This window comes from Limulus polyphemus, unplaced genomic scaffold (assembly GCF_000517525.1).
Source record: "Limulus polyphemus unplaced genomic scaffold, Limulus_polyphemus-2.1.2 Scaffold543, whole genome shotgun sequence".
Classification (NCBI taxonomy): domain Eukaryota; kingdom Metazoa; phylum Arthropoda; class Merostomata; order Xiphosura; family Limulidae; genus Limulus; species Limulus polyphemus.
This window is the reverse complement of record NW_013666153.1, coordinates 242817-264783: the sequence shown is the minus strand read 5'-3', so window position 1 is coordinate 264783 and position 21967 is coordinate 242817. Positions and strand designations below refer to the sequence as shown.

General features: G+C 35.0%; 1 protein-coding gene and 1 long non-coding RNA gene across 3 annotated transcripts in view; one reads left to right on the top strand and one right to left on the bottom strand.

Annotated features, from left to right (window-relative positions):
* Positions 1–21967, top strand: part of LOC106458996 (tRNA-dihydrouridine(20a/20b) synthase [NAD(P)+]-like) — a 79451-nt gene that overhangs the window by 39284 nt on the left and 18200 nt on the right. The gene's annotated exons all lie outside the window — the stretch shown is intronic.
* On the bottom strand, positions 75–20749 carry LOC111085673. The gene is made up of 3 exons (XR_002610489.1): positions 20739–20749; positions 18662–18665; positions 75–147 (listed from the first exon to the last, which is right to left on the bottom strand). It is a non-coding gene; the product is annotated as an uncharacterized LOC111085673 (long non-coding RNA).

Genomic DNA, 21967 nt, shown 5'->3' with positions numbered 1-21967 from the left:
CTGAATCAAGTGCGAGGAATGTGCTGGAGCATTGTCGTGATGGAGGTGCCAATTTCCAGTTGACCACAATTCCGGTCTCTTGCACCGCACAGCATCACGTAGGCGACGGAGGACATCCCTGTAATACTCTTTGGTGATTGTTTGACTCTGTGGTGCGTACTCGTGGTGTACCATACCGCGGGAGTCAAAGAAAACAGTCAGCATCACTTTGACGTTGCTGCGCACTTGGCGGGCCTTCTTTGGTCTTGGTGACGTGGAATGCTTCCACTGTGACGACTGGGATTTGGTTTCCGTGTCGTACCCGTACACCCAAGACTCGTTCACCAGTGATTATGGTGTTCATGAAGTCGGGGTCACTGTTTGTGGAGTCCAGCATGTCCTGTGAGACTTCAACACGAAGTTCCTTTTGCTCCGCCGTAAGCAGCTTTGGCACGAATTTCGCCGCCACTCTCTTCATAGCCAAATCCGTGTGACTATCCGAGAAATTGCGGAAGAGGTGGGCATCAGCACTTTTTCGGCACATTCCATTATGACCGAAACAGTCCCACATCACCATAGCGTTCACTTTGGCAATGACCTGGTCATTTCGGCATGTTGATGGCTGACCGGAGCGTGGCTTGCTCTCCACCGTTGTGCGGCCGTCTTTAAACCGGTTGTACCACTCCTTAATCTGTGTGATGCCCATAGCATCGTCACCGAAAGCCGTCTGAATCTTCCTAATGGTTTCCACCTGGCTGTCGCCCAGTTTCTGGCAAAATTTGATGCAGTAGCGCTGCTCCAGTCGTTCCGTCATTTTCCTTGCAATGAAAAACCGACGAGAGCACTACACACTACCTCACTCAATGGCTGCTTGCCAACAACTGACGCAATCAACAAGCGGGAAAAAATTCACGCATGCGCACGAAGATAACACTAACTACAAAAAATGAAGACCATAAATTTCTGGTTTTGGATGTTCAAGTTGAAAACCAGAATGAAAGTTTTCTCACTCTGTATATGTCATTTAACTGCTTTCCTGATCCTTCTCAAAAGTATTATAAAAACTTTTTCATTCAATTAAAGCAATTTGTACTTCTACAATATAAATAAAACTGATCTTATATAGTTAAAATAACAAATAAAAACACAAAATCACTCTCCCATTCAGACAAGCTAACTTCAACAATAATAACAATCCAAAACAGAGTTAAAATCTAATCAAAAATTGTATAAAGATGAATTTCTTATTTATTCCATTATGCCATATATCTCAAGTTTCACATCCTCTCTTTAGCATAAACTGGTTCAACTATTTCACATACATCTCTTTTAAGTTTCACCCAAAGAAAAAATTTGGGCAACCTTTGTTTAAAAATTACAGATACACGAATACTTTGGGGTCCACTTAACACTTTAATTGTGAAAATTTTTATAGAGGAGAACCTTCTAAGGTTCAAAAGTGTTTATACTGTTGTTTCATAAAAGTTAAGTGTATAATTACTGTTAATGGTTAAAACTGATGACTTAAGGGTCAAATAGAAAATGGTGCAGTGGTCTAATATGTTGTACCTTACAGTAGGGATTCAAATCCCACTTCAGGTGAAATCCTATCTTTATCTAATAATAAAAAGACAATCAAAACAAAAAATTAGTGATATCGTACCAAAACAATGTACAAAACAATAGAAAAATACAAAATTAGAATAAAAGGGTCAGCCATAAAAAGGTGTGATATTAAAAAAAAAGAGCCAAGGTATATATATAAAAAAGGGTAACAGGGCTTGCTCTTTTACATAACACTTTTTCATATCTTTATATGGCTGACACTTGTATTCTAACTCAATTCTTTTTATGCACATAAAATGGTTTGATCAGATTAATTCTTCTGCTGCGCATAAAACTTCCAAGACAAATGTACACACAAGTTCCGTCAATTTTGTAACTTAAACTAAAAATATTAAAAAGTATTTGTACCGAACATGAATTTTTTTCCTACATGTAATAAATAAGGGTAGTTGTAAGTCACTTCATCTTTACTGTACACACTACAACAACATCATCTTTGTCTTGTGCATTAATTAAGAAAACTTTGTGCAAATATTCTTGTAGAAAGCTCAGCTGAATAAAAAATGTCAAGTCATGCAATATTGTATGACTGCAGCTTATGAAAAACAATAATCATGTGTAAACCTTTAACAGTTTCAACACGAACGTTTTGGTACTGTTACTCTTAATTTTTTGAATTGCTGTATTTATTTTATAGTAAACCACCAATCATGTATCAACTATGAAAAAGAACTTTCAAGTATGTTAAACAAAGAATATTACTTGAGGAGTTGGAATTTATGAACATTTTTTCAGAATTAGGCGAGGCTAATAAATGTAGTTTATAATTCAAATGTTAACATTATACAAGTATTAATTTTTAATTTCAAAAGGAAATATTTAAATACATTCTCATTCTTCACTACTATGTATCATGTGACACTTTGCTCCAAATTGTGCATTATAGAATTTCTTTCTATTCCTAAGTTACTTTCCAAGTTTCTGAAGATTTACACACTTATACATTAAATATCCCCAAACTAAAATTAATGTACATAACATCTGTTCTTCTTGCTTTAATGAGTTACATGACACAAACTGAAACTCGCATGCCATGCCCCTCTTAGCAAATGCTGTGTTTAGAATTTTTTTTGTTTGTTATTGGATTATTTATAACTAATAGAATGAGAAATTTTAATTTACTGCTTTCCATACGAGTTTTGTTCTTTCTTACAATCGGTTTCAGTTATTCAAGAGCAATTTCATTGTTTACCATCACTGAGGTCACCCTAACCAGGTAGGGAAAATATTTGTAAAGCATATAGTTTAGTTAGAAAGCCGGTTAACTTAAAATAGTTTTAAGACATTACTTTTTTTGTAGGTTAATATTTTGTGTTATAAATTGCAAAGCTAAAACGAATAGAAATTAAGAAAGTACTAAAAATATCTCTACAAACAAATCCAGATAATAAAGAGCAAAATCCACACATAAGTATTAAATCATTTTTTTATGTATATTTTTATTTATTGTTATAAAAGTAACCAAAATGCCAAAAATAGAAGCTTTTCAATTAGATAAGAAAAAATTACAACTTTCCTTACAACTACTACACCAGTCAAGTTGTAGACTTCGTCTGAAGATACAAACCAGATGTCAGCCTACTCCCTAAGGCCACGAGAAAACTATGTAAAAGAGGAATCCTCTTACAACCCAAAATTTATGAAGTCCTGTGTAAACCCTGGAATTCTAGCCCTGCACTTTTTTGTCAACCTCCTAAAAGCCACACCTGCCTTCACATAGTCTTCCTGTGACGCTTAGACCAGTCCATTACCATCGACAAGATTCTTCATACCCTCAAACAAAACACTAATTCAAGAATCCACGCAGTCCACAGAATCATATTGAAGAAGAATGGAAAGCCCATACATTTTATGAAAATAGTAACTACCTCCAAGCACAACATTGGGTATGTAATTAAATTTGAGGGTAGATTGGTAAAGATCCTGATGAGTAATAAAATCAAATCATGTATATGTACCCCATGCTCAGGCAAACATAATTACAGTGATTTGCCAAAGTAGAAATAAAATTTTATAACTTTTAAGTAACTCAGTTTTTGTAGTTTTGACTTTCTGTTTCAATATACTTTTTATAGCATTAAAACTTTCTATATTACTATAGCTAGCTAGGCTATGTACATATCAATCCATACTTGTCTTTATAAAATTAAAATATTTTTTTATTATACTTGTTCATTTAGTCATTTCTAGAGGATATGCTTATTGTTTTATAAAGATAGATGTACTTCTAAGTAAATAAGTTGCCTCTGGAAAATGTACTCACATTACTAATGTAACCAAACTCAAGTGAAAAAGGACAGATCTTCTATACGTGTTTCTTGAACCAAAATTTCAGCTGCTTTGTTAATATAAGTTTCTAAATTACAAGATCCAACCCGTAATCAATATTTTCATATTTCAGAAAAGCAGTGTTTATTATTCTAAAATTCTTTCATTGGTAATATCTATTTCTAAGAAACATCATATAATTTCTAAAAAAAGTCTTAAATGCATTTACTTAATGAACTTGAAGGTGAAATTGTTACAACCACAAAAGTTTTAAACAGCAGGATTATATTTAAATTGGACAATACCTTCAAGTGAAAATATCAACTTACTGACATTCCAACAGCTGGGACAGTTACCCCTGTGACAAGGTTCCGGACAGTTATGGAGCCCACAACTGAGTTTCCTATTACAAGTTAATGTGCATTTATGTTCATTATCCACACAGCATGTGTTAAGACATTTATGCCGACCACAGTTTTTCTTCCGGTTACATCTTCTTTGACACAACACTTCTGACAGAGACTTCAGTTTAGCACATGGGTGCTTCTCCATAGTGCCACCACACTTACATTTAACTGATGATTCTAACTGGCAAGGTGGGCATTCTCCACTGTGGCAGATGGATGTACACTTGTGGGGTTTATCTAAGAACACAGAAACATTTGCACTGCTATTTTTGTGTAATCTTTTAAACTACATCAAACTGAGAAACTTTTGTGAATCATTTCTTTGGAGAAAAAAAGCAATAAATTGAATCACTGTATATCACACAATTAAGCACCATATTAAAAGTATGTATAATAATTGTATATACTTGTAAATATTGTAAATACTTCTGTCAAAGTTTAAGAATTTCTTTAACATGATCAAAATTAACAATGTCCAAAGCCTTCAAAACCTCATTAATCTATGAGCACTACCTGGTAGATGTGGGCACTTTCAATAATAACTGCGTAAACAAATATATCCATCTTAGTAATGTACAAACACTACTTGGCAGATGTGGGCATTTTCAATAACAACTACGTGAAAATGAATGCATCCACCTTATTATTCTATAATTACTAATTGGTAAATATGGGGATTTTCATTAATAACTATGTAAATGGATACATCTACCTCAATCATCTGTAAACTACTTGGTAGATGTGAGAATGTTTAATGGTACCTGTGTAAATTAACACATCTGAATTAAACTATTCTAACTAACACTGTGATAAGCATATGTTCTCTCTGTACATAAATATATATATATAGACGTATTAGCCACACTTGAATACAATTTTTGTTGTCACAAGATGTAAAGAAATTTAATTATAAATTAATACTTTCCTACATGGTTTGCCAAATGTAGATACACAAAGATTTTTTCTCACTACAAACATCTGTTTCTAGTCTATTGGACATATTCTGTACAATAACCTACTGTAATATTAGTTACAGGTAAGAAATGTATCACTTATAAAAACATGCTACACTGAACTTGATACTTTTCAATCTGCTTGAAAGATGATAATGTATTTCCAACCTTTTCGCAAATCAGTAGTGAAAATTTTAACATAATCCCAAATGCAGAGATACGTTATGTAAAATTCTATGTCTAAAACTACATAATATAATGTTCAATATGACAAAAAATTATTTCTTTCCTCTCAACACAATCATTCATGCTGATACATACCCACATTTTTACTACTTATAATTTCAATTTCTAGCTATTTACAATGTATTAACCAAATCAAAACATTTAAAGTTTATATATATTATATTACAAGTTACAGCTTTTACAGTAAGTAAAATTTGTTTTTACTGTAAAAGCTGTAACTTATAATATAATTAATCAGTAAGAAAGCTCAAAAATGAAAGTATTAAAGTTTATATACATATATATGAGGCCTGTGAGAAAAGTATCCGACCTTATTTTTTTTTGCGATAACCTGATGGATTTGAATCAAGCGTGCTTGCATGAGCCGACCTTGAAAAACAAATCTGACCTCCAACATACACAGGCATACGAGGCCTGTGAGAAAAGTATCCGACCTTATTTTTTTTGCGATAACCTGATGGATTTGAATCAAGCGCGCTTGCATGAGCCGACCTTGAATCTTCGTGCGCATGCGTGAATTTTTTCCCGCTTGTTGATTGCGTCAGTTGTTGGCAAGCAGCCATTGAGTGAGGTAGTGTGTAGTGCTCTCGTCGGTTTTTCATTGCAAGGAAAATGACGGAACGACTGGAGCAGCGCTACTGCATCAAATTTTGCCAGAAACTGGGCGACAGCCAGGTGGAAACCATTAGGAAGATTCAGACGGCTTTCGGTGACGATGCTATGGGCATCACACAGATTAAGGAGTGGTACCAACTGGTTTAAAGACGGCCGCACAACTGTGGAGAGCGAGCCACGCTCCGGTCGGCCATCAACATGCCGAAATGACCAGGTCATTGCCAAAGTGAACGCTATGGTGATGTGGGACTGTCGTGTGACTATCCGAGAAATTGCGGAAGAGGTGGGCATCAGCACTTTTTCGGCACATTCCATTATGACCGAAGATTTGGCTATGAAGAGAGTGGCGGCGAAATTCGTGCCGAAGCTGCTTACGGCAGAGCAAAAGGAACTTCGTGTTGAAGTCTCACAGGACATGCTGGACTCCACAAACAGTGACCCCGACTTCATGAACACCATAATCACTGGTGACCAGTCTTGGGTGTACGGGTACGACCCGGAAACCAAATCCCAGTCGTCACAGTGGAAGCATTCCACGTCACCAAGACCAAAGAAGGCCCGCCAAGTGCGCAGCAACGTCAAAGTGATGCTGACTGTTTTCTTTGACTCCCGTGGTGTGGTACACCACGAGTACGCACCACAGGGTCAAACAATCACCAAAGAGTACTACACGGATGTCCTCCATCGCCTACGTGATGCTGTGCGGCTGGTGAAATGTTGCCTTTGATATGAAACATACTGGGAAAATATCTTTCTTACCTTAGGAAAGCTGAAAATTAAACATGACATCAGTGTGACCAACAGCTTGTATCCAAGTACCTTGGTCAATATGGCTACTGCGGTAACCATAGGGATTGTGGGTACTTGTAGACAAAACAGCTGCCTAGACTGCACAAAATATTAATTTGCCTTGAAAATTCCAGCAGTTTCATATGTATGTAAAATCAAACCTTAACATTATAAAAGAAAAGTTTAACTTAAGTTTGTTTTGCCATGTTTGCCCTCACAACAGTCACTAGGTTATAGGGACATTGTTATGAACATACTAAGAGAAAAATCTTTCATGTAATATTTTGAAAGATAATTTCAGTGTGATGGACATTTTTACAGAACATATTGAAGAGAATTAATGTGTATAGTTATGTAATTTGTGTTTATTAATCATTCGTAAATCTGAAATCAAGACAAATCACTTACAAATATCTGTTTAGGTACTGTTTCTTAATGAAGCACATAATTGTAATTTCAACATACTTTAATAATACAGTTTTTATAGCATTGTGATTATTTATAAACATGTTCTCTATCTTTGCTAAAATTTATCAGTTTTGACAATGAAGTATAGAATAATCTCAAAATAGGATGTCTACAAGAAAATTATGAATAATATACCATAGCTGAACTGCTGTATTAATCATACCTATCAATACAGGAGATGTATATGATATGCATAAACTATTTGAACCACCAGGTATGAACGATTAGATTTACTTAAGTGATTAATGATACAAATAATATGAATCCTCAGAAATATATCTTTGAGCTAATTATTAATCAGCTAACATTATACCATTTCTACATTTAGCAAGATCCAATTAGTAACTGGTATATCAATTTCATTATTATAAAAACTGTGAAGTGGAATTGACAGATACAATTATATTTAAGAAATCCATATCAGTCTGCAAAATATATTTCAATGATAAATTCTTCTGATCTCTATAACAACAATCTTTCAACAAACCTGAAGTGAAAAAAAAAAGATAACTATTGGATACAATACAGCACTAAGCAGGGTTTTATTATTATTTTTTTTCTGTCTGTAAAAAAATTTTTGGATTTGTAGTAAATTGCTTTTGCAATATTACAAAATGAAAGTTGTGCAAATTTCATAAAGAGATGATATATCCACAGTTATGACATCTCTAAGCAAATGAAAACACTAGACAAAATGCATTGTATGCTGCCACACAAAACATTGTACTGTGTATGGTGTGCAAGATGATGCATCTCGATATTCACGTAGTAGTTTATATGCAATAATTGTAATATGCAATGCATCTGCACCATCTCAATGTGTATCTTGCAATGTAATAGCTAACATTTGTGCTATTACCACTGTATGCACCATGCAATATAGGAGTAAATTGAAGCTCAGAAGAGAAGCCCCTATATCAAATCTGGCACAATTCTACTGACTGGATATCAACTTCCTCTACATTAGTAAGGCATAAATGGTAACCATGGAAGGTCTTCTTCAGCATTCAGAGGGAATAAGGCTGCTGTAAATCAAAGATCCATAAGCTGTAGTTAGAAAAAGCAAAAGATAAGGAATCAATAGGACAGTATATAACCATAAAACCACAGAAAACATCAATAAACAAAATTTCTTCTATTTCTTGCAAGGTAGTTGTTCTTCATATGAGGGGTCAGTGCAATGCCTGGATTGTCAGCTGGTACTCAACTGAACTAGGGAAGGTTGTTCAGGTAGTCAAATGACACATTTTAATGATTGTCTTCAATGGTCCACATCAAAATGGAAAATCTTGCACAGCCACCAAAACCATATCCCAGAGCAATGTCCTCATTTACAAAGTGAAAGCTGTGTTTATGAAAAAGCCATTGCCTGGTAATAATAACAAGAAAATAAATAAGGATTAAATTAAAAAAAGCTTGCAAGTTTCAAGCTGCATCTCAAATAGCTGTTTTCAAGAGAATCATGAGAAACCAGAATCACAGCAGTTCCAGCAAATTGCATATCTATTAATTACACTGAAGTTTTGTGCCTTTGGTTTGTTTAAACATGGTCTTAGATGGCAAAGACCAACTACAGTAGAGTGGCTGTGTGAATTCTGCCAAGATGCATAGTCAAAGTTTGATCTGTTATTCTTTGCAGAAGCTTAATATAACGTAAACTGTGGTCAAGTAGTTGTACATAGTTATAGTTATCAGACTGTACATGATTAAAAAAAAGAGATAGTTATTCTATGGCAGCATGGGATCCAAAACATCATTTGTATAGAGTGCAATAAATTAATCATTAGTATAAAAAATGTTGGTACCTGTGATAAATCAATCCCACTCCAAAAAAAACCACAAAGCAACTTACTCTTACGATCCACTTTCATGATAAAGAATACTGTAACAATCCTTTATTCTAATCAAACCATAAACAAAGTTAGTGCCACTAACTGAAAAACTGATTTGAAACATGAATTAAGTAAATTGAAAAAAACATTACTGTAAAAGTTTGATCAAAATAAAAAACAGCCATACACTTTTTGGAGGAAACTTAAACCTTATTAAAGATACACATGGTTCTACACAACATTCTCTCTTCATAATATTGCACACACAATCACTGGATACATTTGCTATCCACCTAACTATTCCTAAATATCATTGCTAGCAACTTTCAATACAACTTTTCTTCAGAATAATGATAACCTCATTAGCAATCACTTTTATACTTACAAACCTAGGTTCTATGATTGTTTGTATTTTAAACACATTATAATTTTATTATTTTTTCAGGACTATTATGAGTTAAAAAGTTAAAGTTCCTATGAAATTTCTTAAAAACATTAATATCGACGACAACAACATAAAAAGTTTCATAATTAAAGATGAAACTTTTCCTGTTATTCTTCTCACACAAATACCTTACTTTCCCTTGTTACTAACCTAATGCTGTTAAACAAATGAGTACAGTAAATTATTACATACATTTCAAAAGAACTAAGAATTGATAGTTAATGTTTCAGTGTACAGCTTCCAAGATTTAAACTTTTTAATTTATTGGCTTTAAGTTTTCCAAAACACATGCTTGAAAACTGTACCTCATGACCACCAAAACACCATTTTTCAGTAAGAACAGTGCATGGAGGACACTGCTCATCACTATGACAGGTGTGCTTGACTGGATGTTCACAGGGATGAATGTGAGCACAAGGCTGGTTACATTCAGGTGGACGTGTTCCACAGGCAATTGGAGGGTATGTAACTGTTGCTCCACAATTACAGCTTAACTCTTCAAAACCTGCATGCAACAATCAGTTGTACATTTATTAATATTTGTAATTGTAAATAAATATGAAACCTAAATACTTAACAATTTTTAATATTGACTCATTATCATGAATTCACACAATGGTAGATACACAACATCTAGCAGATTTTAATCTTTTAACATAAAATGAATATTAAGGATATAACACACCTCACATTTAACCTCTATTCACAAGGTTTATGTGTGAAATACAGTAATATTAAATGCAAAACATAAGAACAAAAATCTAATACTGTTTGTATGAAGTTACTTATATGCATAGATTTTTTTAACAAACAGTGAAGAAGACCATAAATATTAACATATATTATATGAAACTAACCACCGAAACATTCTTTGTCTCATACTAATAGAAGGAAGATAGAATCTAATGAGATAAACATAACTATCAACAAAGAAACATGGAGACATTATCATTACCTTCTGACCAAATCAAGCTACTTACACAGAATAAAACTAAAAATTATCCCAGTAATGAATATAGTTAATTTAATATACTGTTCTTTCTTACAATGATTATAATGCATTGATTCATCAATTAGATACTCTCACTGTTAGTGATATTTTCTCAATAATATCTCACAAAGTTCATCCAGCTTAGAAGACTCTTTGTTCTAGATCCATACATTAAATCAAAAATGCAAAACAATTCTCATAATGAAAAAATATAATAAGAAAATAAAAATAGTATAGATACATTAAACAATTTAAGCAATATTATTAGCTTGCAGGGGTGTGCTTGTTGGATGAATGATATGTGTTCTGAGAATAGCCACAATTGATGTAAGCTCCCTAATAATGAGTGCATCACAAAGTACATAAAGTATTTAAAAAAAGTATTCCATACCTTTCAAAGTTAAAAAATGCATCCTTATGATGAAACAGAGTTAGGGTTATCACATATACTGACTTTAATTTGCCGGACTATAAACAAAGTAATAATGGCATAATAGCTATGTACAGGAGTGCACAATCTCACATATATATCAATGAGCCTATGCACTCATGTGAGTCAGACCAAAGCAAACAAAATATTTGACTCAACCACCCTATGAATAGTTACATTACAGAATATAATAGCCTCATGCAATACAGCATATATTATTAAAGAAATAAAGTTATAAACAATCTAGAAGTTTATTTCATCGCACAGGAATAGGAAAATAACAGTTTATGCTTTCTTGACAACAACTAATGCAAAACATCACTCACAAAGTAATATAAAACAATAAGAATAAGCCTCATATGACATCAGGGAAGTCACTGCGAAAGTGTTTATAAATTGCCAAAAGATGGCGTAGCTCTGGGCAGGAAGCACAGTGTAAATAAACTACCTTAGTGTACATAATTTTTACTTCTTATGACTTAATTACTCATATTCATGTCATTCGAAATATGTATAGTAAATGTGAGGGCAATGCCTTTAGAATTGATGAAGCCTTTGATATACACTTCCTAATTATAATATACATGAAACTAAAATTAAAGATTAGAACTTACAAAATACACAAAAACTAATGTTTGCTTCATGCACTATTACCAGCTCTTTTTCCCTTGAAAAGTATGAGATTAGTATATGCTTCTTTTATGATGAAAAATTAAAATTTGTTGAATTTATAAACATAAATTTTTTGCTATTACATTTACTTCTAATGTGAAAAGTTTGTTCAAACCATTCCTGCTTCTCCAAACTTGATGGACACATTAACCCTATCTATGTGCATAGATAGGAAGTCAGTTTGCATGCCATGATTATTTAGAGAGTGCCATTCAACACAGTATAATGTACTTGATGTCAAAATTATTAACTATTAATTTAACCCTACACTGCTGATGTTAAAACAGTTCATGATAAAGGAGAGGAAATACCAGATACAATATACATAAATACTGAAAACAACTGCAGATATGCATTTCAGATGTTAAAAAGGTTATGAAAATGCAATACCTAAACTGTATGATGGACAAAAGTATTCTTATTCTTCACATGAACATCACCTTGCATTCTGATTTGTCAGAGTCTGAGACAGACTGATGTTGTCAATTCACAGATATATCTTGAGTACAAATATGTTTGTACAGCACCTGATTTTTTCTGTACAACATACTTGTACATTTGACTAAAAGCTTGCCATATTTTGACTCTGTGCACATTTTGCTAATGGTTCATTACCTATATCCCTCCTTAATGATAACATCTTGAAAGACTATTTTTAATAACATAAACTGTTTCTAAGAGCAACTTTCCATTTAATGGCATTATTTTTATATCATAATGAAGGGTTAAGTACAGGAAATTTTGTTTTCCTAGTCCTAACTAAAACATTTATGACCAAAACTAAAGAATCAACATGTATTTTAATTACCATTCATTACCCAGTTTGTTTAGTTTACCATTAATTATATTCTTGCTGGCTTTCAAGACTTTCTATATTGAACACTTCTATTCAAATAATATCCAGTTTGACATACAGGGTTCATACACTTTCTTACATGTGAAATTCCATGACTTTCCATGATATTTCAAGCCAAAATTCCATGACTTTTGAACAACGTTTTATATGGTAGATCGAAAAATTTGATCCCAAAGCAAAGTGTATATACTGCACCATCTCTTCTTTTGCATCCCCCTTTAACAACAAGAACAAAATATTCACATCATGCATTCTTTGTGGCAATAAGCTGATCAGTTTGTTTCTGAATGAGTTCTTCTTGAGACATCTTTGCTGTACGTCAGTAGCTGTTTGAAGCTGATTCAGCTTCCTCTGCAAACTTGTCTGCAGTGCAGTCTTAATTTACGAATTCTTGATGGCATTGGGCTGTTCATCAATTTGTTTCTGAATGATTTCTACTTTAGAAATCTCCTCTACTGTACATACAAAGCTGTTAGCAGCCCTGTTAATATAGGAGACTGTTTGATTTTGATATACATGTCAAACTGTCAGTTGATTTAGCTTCCTCTGCAAACTTGTCCACTGTGTCTTACTTTATGAACTCTTGATGACATTCAGCTGTTCATCAATTTGTTTCTGAATCACTTCTAACTGGGACATCTTCTCCTTTGCTGTACGTCGGAGGCTGTTTGATTTGGATATACAAGTTAATCTGCCAGTTGACTCAGCTTCCTCTGCAAACTTTTCTGCTGATTCTTGAAGACTTTTGATATCTGCTTGCAGTCTAGACTTTTAGCTTTCAGTTCATCTATCTCATCAAGCAGTCCTTTTTTTTTTCTTTCTTTCTTTCCTTCTTTTCCTTTTCACTTCTCTACTCATCAAGATACTTATGGTATTTTTGCCTACCTGCTGAAGCGGCTAACATGAGTGCCTTGTCAATAGCAATTTTTTGAATTCCTCCTACGTATTTGATATGATCATATATAGCCCTCAAAGGTATTAGCGAGTGCCCTAGAAGATTGTCGTCTTCAACTTCGTTGTCGACGGAGAATCCTCTTTCAATAGAGGCTTGTCCATGGGACAAGACAAGCAACATGCGGACCACCTTTAATAAAGATGAATAGCGAGACTCAGACAGAAATGTGCACATCAGAGAGTCCAGTCTGTCTTTCTTCGGATCAAATTCTCTCATCTCTGTGCTTCTTGATGCCTCATCACATGCTTCTGAGTATTCTCTTAGGATATCATCACATGAATCCTCAAGTCTGTTTGCATCACTAAGGGAGCGAAGCACCCTTTTCAGCTTTGCAGTGGAGTTTTCTTTGTCTTTTGCCATGCTCTTTGGATTTAAGCATCCCATATTTCTCACAAGTGCATACTTAAGCGGACATCTGTCAATGAGCTTGCAGGTCATTGCAGCAAGAAACTGTTTTGCTTGGACGCGAAATTCCAGAATCCTTCGCTCCATGATGATGTTTTTTGCTTTCAGATCCTTTAGCGTTTTCTTGGTGTAGAATCCAATATCGACCTTGGACAAAGGCAGCTGAATGGCCTCGCTGCTAATATCTACCTGCATTATCTTGTAAGGAGAAGTAAGGGTACTTCTGCCAAGTTTTAAGAATTGCTGCATAAGGGAAGCAAGCATTCTGGTTAGATCTTCGGCTAAGAAGGGCAACACTGGCGCATCAGTTTGGTAGTCTGTTAGAAAGGGATTGACCAACTTTTCCACAGATATGAAAAATCTCAGTCTTGCTGGAAAATCAGCCATCTTGGTACACTTCTGAACGGTTTCAAACAACTTGTTCTTTGGGTGAGAGATTTTCTTCTCTTCAACTGCCTTAACATACGTACATACATTCTCCCAGATGTTGATCGCTCTCTCTGCAATGGGAAGATCTTCCAGCCATCGAGTCTTGCAAAACTTGAGTGACATGGTATGATCTCCAGTTATCTTCTCATAATCCTCTCTTCTGGCTGGGGCATCAGCAAACAAATAATACAAGGATGATAGGAAGCTCTCTACCTCCCACCTGTTAGAAAAGCACCATCATGGAGCCTGCACGAGCCCATGTTGAGTACGGAACGGTTCACTTCCGATTTGTATTCTCTTGACAAATCATCATACATTTTCCAATTTACATTCGGACCATCCATACTAATTTCTGATTGAGACTTTCATCAAATAGAATGGCATAATGGGAGGATTTCTTTATGTTGTCATACAGGAGATCTTGCACATATGGCCCCAAACCAAACAGTCATGTATCTGCATTTTGTCTCTGACAATTGGAACCCTTTTGCAATTGCTGAATTTGGGAACATTCTTTGAAAAAGGTCACTATTGTGCTGACAGGAATGAAATGATAAATGGTTCTCAACCACTTTCAGGCACCAGAGTATTTCTCCTTTCAATGTATCCTCTCTGGCAGCAACAGGAATGGGAGATGTCACTTTGGAGGTTGATGGAGCACAAGTACTCGGCATTGCATCTGAGTGGTAGAACATTCTCCTTTGGACTTGAAGAAGATCTTTATTGTGAGAGTAGATGAGCCTTGAGGATAAAAAAAAACATAAATCAAAGTGGTAAATTTGACAATATGAAACTGAAAAAAAAAATCAAATGGGTACTACTGTAGTATTAAAATCCAATTCTGAGTTTTCTTGAGAATAAAAAATATTCTAATTCTAGATTTTTTTCTCTTTTATAGTCTATAGTGTATATCCTGAAATATTCCATAATAATTGACAGGATCTTGTAAAACTTTATACAAATTTCAAAACAAAATGAGCTTCCATCTGTGATAAATTGCAATTTTGGTCCTTCTTTCAATCAAGTAATACAATTTTTAAATCCATTTTTACCATTATGAAAAACAATTCTTCTGAAGTACTTCAATTCAAATAAATGTGTAATTGAACTTCACAGTCAGTTGACTTGATGGGTGTGTACACTTAGCACACATTAACTAGTAACCAAATAATAATATTTCACTTTCTATTTTCGTAACATATTTTTACATGATACAAAATGCTCTTGTTGTACAAAAACAAGTTGGACATCAATCTGAGTCTGAGATTCTGAGAGTGGTACCAACAAAATTTTAACTTGCAGTTTTCGTTTTACTCCTCTTCCCTTCTACATAATTTTGCTGTGTTTTTAAGCGAGATAAATTCTGCACAATACCTCTGAAATTGTGAAATTTTGTTGAAAATTTGTCAACAAATTACTGAAATAATTACTTCTGATTTTCCAAAACTACAATTTTCAATCGTCTCTTGGGTGCCGCCATCTTGGATAGTTATAGAGATCTCGTGATAACGAGTTGGTATACCGTACGGAATTATGATTTAAAACCTTGATTTTACTACCAAATCTTTCAATTTAGAGGAAATATGTTTGTTTGGATAGCAAAAGATGAGCAATGCAATATTTCCAAAAGAAATGTAAACTTACCGCGTTGTTTGAATAGCTTTGTCTTGTGTTTTTCACTCTTCATGTGGCTCTTGATGGCTGCTTCACCCATGTTGCTGAGACAGAAATTGCACATGCACACAGCACATCTTGCAGTCGACGGATTTGAGCTTACTTTCATAATCCACTCACAATAAACGGGGTGCTCTAACCAAGCATCATTGAAATGACAGTTCCCTGGCATTTTGATTTTCACTTTCAAAAACTGTAGTAGTCAAAAGTCACAAAAATATTGCGAAAGAATCACCGTTAAATGCCAAGATGGATGTGAAAATAAAACAGCAGCGCGAGACAACATGTAATGTAACAACACACGTCCACGATCAACGACACGTATGTACACGTGTATAGCCAGATAGCGCTAGCGTACATGCTAGCCAAATTGGGATTTTTAAATTATTGGTACGTTAAGGGCTTGTGAATTATTTTATTTGTATTGAAATTATCGAAGCAGGTCAGAAAAAAAATACATATAACATTTTCTGTTTATATCTAAGTACAAATTATAATTCTCTTTCTAAAGGGATTTTTATCGTTTCCACGGAATTCAAAATAGTATATCTGGCAACACTATGACATCGCGCCTATGGCCTGCATGTGCATGCAATTGCCACGTGCACATTGGCAATACACACGGCGCACACACACACAATGCATATGGACCCAAATGCATGCAGAGATCGAGACAGCAGCACACACATAATACTCATATAGGCACGCATGCAAGTGATGAACTCGTTTCCACAATCAATCGGCAAATGTTACGACTAAAAGAAAACACGGGAAGAAAATGGTTGAAATATCTAAATTTATTTATACTTCTAGTGAAAAAAGGAATGAATTTTCACAAATTTTGATATTCCATGACTTTTTAGTCAATGTATCAATTTTCCCTGACTTTCAGGGCCTGAAAAATATGAAAGTAAAATTCTATGACTTTCCAGGTTTTTCATGACCCATACGAACCATAACACCCATGATGTATCTTGTACATTTTCCCCACTCCCTCTCTTCTCCTTTATCTGGATCTTCCTTCCTACCCAAGACATCAATGGCTAGGGGAATTAACTCCTCTTTTTGCCTAATTTCCTTCCTTTCATTTCCCATCTTTATTCTCGTCCTGATCTGGATCGATTCCTATGTATGGTCTGTGATCATCGTTTTTCTATTGCCTGTATGGCTTCTTTCCATGGTGCCCACTCCTGCCTCTTTATTCCTAGGCAAGTTTCTTCCAGTCGAGATCTTTCTCCTTCCACCCTCATCAGTTGTGTTTGGCTTTTGATCCCATTGGCTTAGTCCTCTTTAGTGTCTTCTTCCTGGACTTTGTTCCAAGTGTCTTCTTATCAGATTCAACATCCTTACCTTTTCCCTGGCATCTTGTCTTTGTTGGCCATTGGGAGGACTCCTATATTTGGGTGTGAGGACTATACCCTTATTTGTTCGTCTTCCCTTATCTACATCATATTGCAGTTTCTTCCTCGTTGGGTTTTTGTCTACCACTAGTGACCGTTTTTCATACTTCAGTGCAACTCAAACTGGTTAAGTTTCTAGTCATTATTTCTTTCCTTTGAGAGGCCCTTGCTTCATTATTCACTATTAGGATCCCACTTTGTGGCAAGCAGTGCCTGACCAAGTATCCTTCAATTGAAATCCACACTGTATAGCCATGTTGAATTGTGCTCTCTTCCATGGCTTCACAATGCTCACCGGTGAGATGGGGAGGTCCACAAGATTGCTTGAAAGTGAATAACCTCACAATGGTTTTGCTTCATAAACATGTCCTTTCTGGACTATCCCACCCATGGACTGCATGGGCAAAGCAGAAGGGGATAGCTGTCCATCCCTGCCATGCTTTGATTGAATAAATTTGTATAGTTTAATTTTCAAAATAGGGTTTCCATTGCACTGTCTCCAGTGATGACATTCTTCCAGACTCTCCACCGCATATTTACTCTTCTTTCTTCTAGTGGAATGTGCGAGTTTTTACCACTTTCCAGTTTCAAGCCATTGGTGTGGTTGACCATGGAGATAACCTTCTGAATGGGTTCCACAAAAAGATGGCTATAACCATTCAGTTGAGTGTAGGGCGGGGGTGTTTTGTTGAGGTAGAAGAGACATGGCCTCCAGAGGAGTTGAGCTGTCACCATGCTGGATGATGTTGCCTCCTGATAACAATTACACAACCACTGGAGTTGAGCCATTAAAAATGTTGTTCACCCATTCAATTGGGATCCCTCATTTTACTGCCACATGGATGTTGGTACCATGTAGCCTGGTGTTGGATTCAGAATGAACCAATCGAGTTCTCACACAGGTTTCAGATTGTCTATTTTCCTTCCTTGATATCCTCCACCTGTGTTGTGTGTGGGTCACAGCAGTGGTACATGGAATCGTTCTGGTTCTCTCTTTGGCTATCCCTCATTCTCTCTTCTTACGGGATGTTATTGCCATTTGGAGGGTCCTGGCCTGTTTCACAGCATGTGATAGACGTCCTTTCGATATCAAATGTTAAGTTCCTGGATCAAGAACTCAGAGCTAATCCTTGTGTCATACTCAGGAATTGGAGTGGTTCTCAATTCCTCAGTTCATGGGTTTCAGGTGAAGATGGTATGATCCTCATTCTACCCTTGCACGAATCTCAGTACTTTGCAATCAGGTTTTGAATGTAGTTCACTAACTGAGTACAGTCTGCCATGCCCTAGCCACTCTACATCCAGGGGCACATCCTTGTTTACCCACTTTTCTCATTGTGGGATTGAGTTACAATATCTTTCTCTCATTAGAATCACTTTCCTATCATATGCTCTCCCACTCGGATGTGCTCCTCTTATTTTCCATCCTGATATCTTACACAAAGAGTATACCTGGCTCAGAAGTGGTGTGGTTCCCCTCTTCAGATCTGACTCTCTCATCTACGGAGATATCCTTCAGAAGCTTTTGGAGGAAATATCTGCTCTTCTCTCACACCAGTCCCTCCTCATAATCAATGTGGGATTCTAGCTAATCTTGTGAGAAGAGGAAAGTATTGTATTGGAAGTTATAATTTTCCTATACTGAAAATGTATTTTCGATAAGTACTTTTTCTGCTCACACTTCCCACCCTTCCTCCCCACACACTTCTGGTGCTTCCATTTTTTGCCAAACTTCATAGTGATTTGCTATAGTACATGTAACATGTCTCCCATATAAAGTTATAATTTTCCTATTCTGAAAATGTATTTCCAACAGGTACTTCACTCCACTCACAAGATTAGCTATTCTCATTCATTGCTACCCCCTATAAGCAAACTTTTTATTTACGCATGCCACAAGCCTTCTGCTCCCCCCCTATTGGAACCAAGTGATTCCAATGTGTCTTTCATGTAAATCTTATTAACTTATTGCTCTAACTGTATTGATGTTGCATACCATATATTTATGTATAGGGTCCCTGCCCTTTCGGACATGACACTGTTGACAGGATCACAGTTGTTTTACCACAGCATGATCGATTTTGACCATGTTACATAAATGCCTTAAATATTAGACAAATGTCTAGGCTGTCTCACACAGCAGAAATCTTTAAGACATAGTTTAAAATAAAGCACCAAGTTTAATATTGGATCAACAATCCTGTTGATGGCTGATGGTAAGTGTCAAATTATATTCAACACTGCATGATTGCATATTTTATAGATACTGCAGATAGAGTAGCAATCCTTGAAGCTGACTACAAGAAGTGGCAAGAATTGTGAAAGCAGGAAGTGGTGAAAATTATGGCAGTTATAGATGAAAGTGAGGCAGAAATTTTGTAGCTATATATTCTATTTAGAAAGTATGCAATTTCAGATAAAGTATGCAGCAGTGATGATCCAACAGAGTTTAGGGTTGACATAGTGGAAGAGGGTCGTAGAAGTGTCATGACCCAAACTCCATCAAATATGGAAGGGGGGGAGGTATATTAATATAATCAATTCATAATTGTTACATAACATGTTTTTGATCTTGTAGAGTGTGCAGAATTTCACTCTAAAAGGAAATATGGCCAGCTGCAGAAAAATATTTACCAGCCTTACTATGACCAGCAAGGAGGAGGAGGAAGATAAAGGGGGAAATATAACAACCATAAGAAATATTAAAAATGCTTATTTGTATACATATCCTATTGTATTATGACACGTTTTCTTATATTTGTATTTAATATACATGCATGCATCTATACAACTTGAAAATTCATACGGGGAATAGGGATCTTCAAAAAATTACAGAAATGAGATAGGTAGCTTAAAGTGAAAATCAATTGCAAAAATATAAGCTTAAGGTTTGAGATATAGTGATGACATTATTTCCTCAAGCTACAAATCTCTATTTTGACCCTATGTCTAAAAGCTGTAATATTTAGGAGAGTGACTCTATTACCCATTGCAGTACCACTGAGTTGGAGATATAGTTTGTTGTCAAGATGAAAATATCCATTGGGAAGGATGAAATTTGAGATATCACTGGCAGTCTGTTGTCAGTCCATACATTTCCAAGTTATTTATGTGATTCAACATCAATTCATACACTGCATTGATGCCATCCTCTGTTTGTATAGATGGGTAGTGAGCTACAATGTCTATTGTAAAGAGTATTTTCATGTTTGTCAGTCATTAAAGTAACATCAAGAAAATCTCTACTCCTTTTGTCCTATGAGTTATTCAGGGTGAATTGGAATTTTGAAATATAAACTTTTGATTAAGAAGCCCATGGTTCATGTATGATACATCCTTAATTCAAGATAGCATGTTTTGTGTATTATTTAAGAGTGCCAGAACATAATTTAATATTGACACTAAAATCCTATGCATAAGCCAGAACAGACTTTCAGTAGCACTGCCATATGCTAAGACTATGAGTCTTAGTGGCATATCTGGTTTGTTCTTTTGGTAAACCATATAATTCTGGAATGCAGTTATTAGAGTTTAAGTTCATCTAGAAACTTCTTAGGGAGGCTACTTGTTTTTGTAAGTTCATAAATAATCTCTTTAGCTTTTGTCTCAATTTTTTTGGTCAGGTCACTGTAAAGTATTTGATATTTATTCTCGTATTTTTAGGTGATCAAATATTTTTTGTTTGTAAGTGTTTCTCATCATAGCTACAAAACCTTTACATTTGTTGGATTCTTTGATGATGATGGTGTTATCACCTTTTTTAAGTTTTTTAAAAGCCAGTTGTTCTTGTAAATGTAAATAAGGTTGGCTTGATGATTTCTATGTCTAAATAAAATGTTCCTGATCTTTTTTCTTCACATCCGTGATTTTCATTTTAATATCGTTATTACTGTGGGGAGGTTGTCACTTGTTAGTATCAAAAAGTTGTTTATTGAGACATTTAGAAACTGAATGATTTGGTGCATCTGTAGTTGAACAAATTTCAGAAATGGCAGTAATGTCTGAATCAGTTTCAGTGTTGGCTGTAGTAGAGGTAGAGTATATGATATTTTGCTATATATTACAGTTACTTTTACTGTTTATAGTAAGCAGACCTTTAGTTGTTTCTCTACTTTTAAAGAAATGGTTTCATCGAATAATATAAAAGTTTATTCAAGGGAAGACAGTGTGTTTAAGCACACTTGGTTGGAAAGTTTAATTGTTATTGCAAAACCAGGTTCTCTAGCTAGTAGGTTCAAAGAGGAAGTTGAGATTGCGAAGCTATTTTCTACTGTTACTTGTTTTACTGTTGTCATGTTTTCTTGGTTGTAACTAGCATTTGTAATATAAGTCTTTGATATAATGGTTTGTTCATTATAATATACCTCTACATTTCTTCTCAAGTTTTGAGTGACATTCTTTCATTTCTTTAAATGTGATGTCTGATTTAATGTTCATGAGCAAAGTGTAGAAACTGGGAACTTTTCTTGGGAGATATTTAGAATTATTTAGCTTTTTTGGATTAGTTTTAGCTGTTTATTTTTCTAT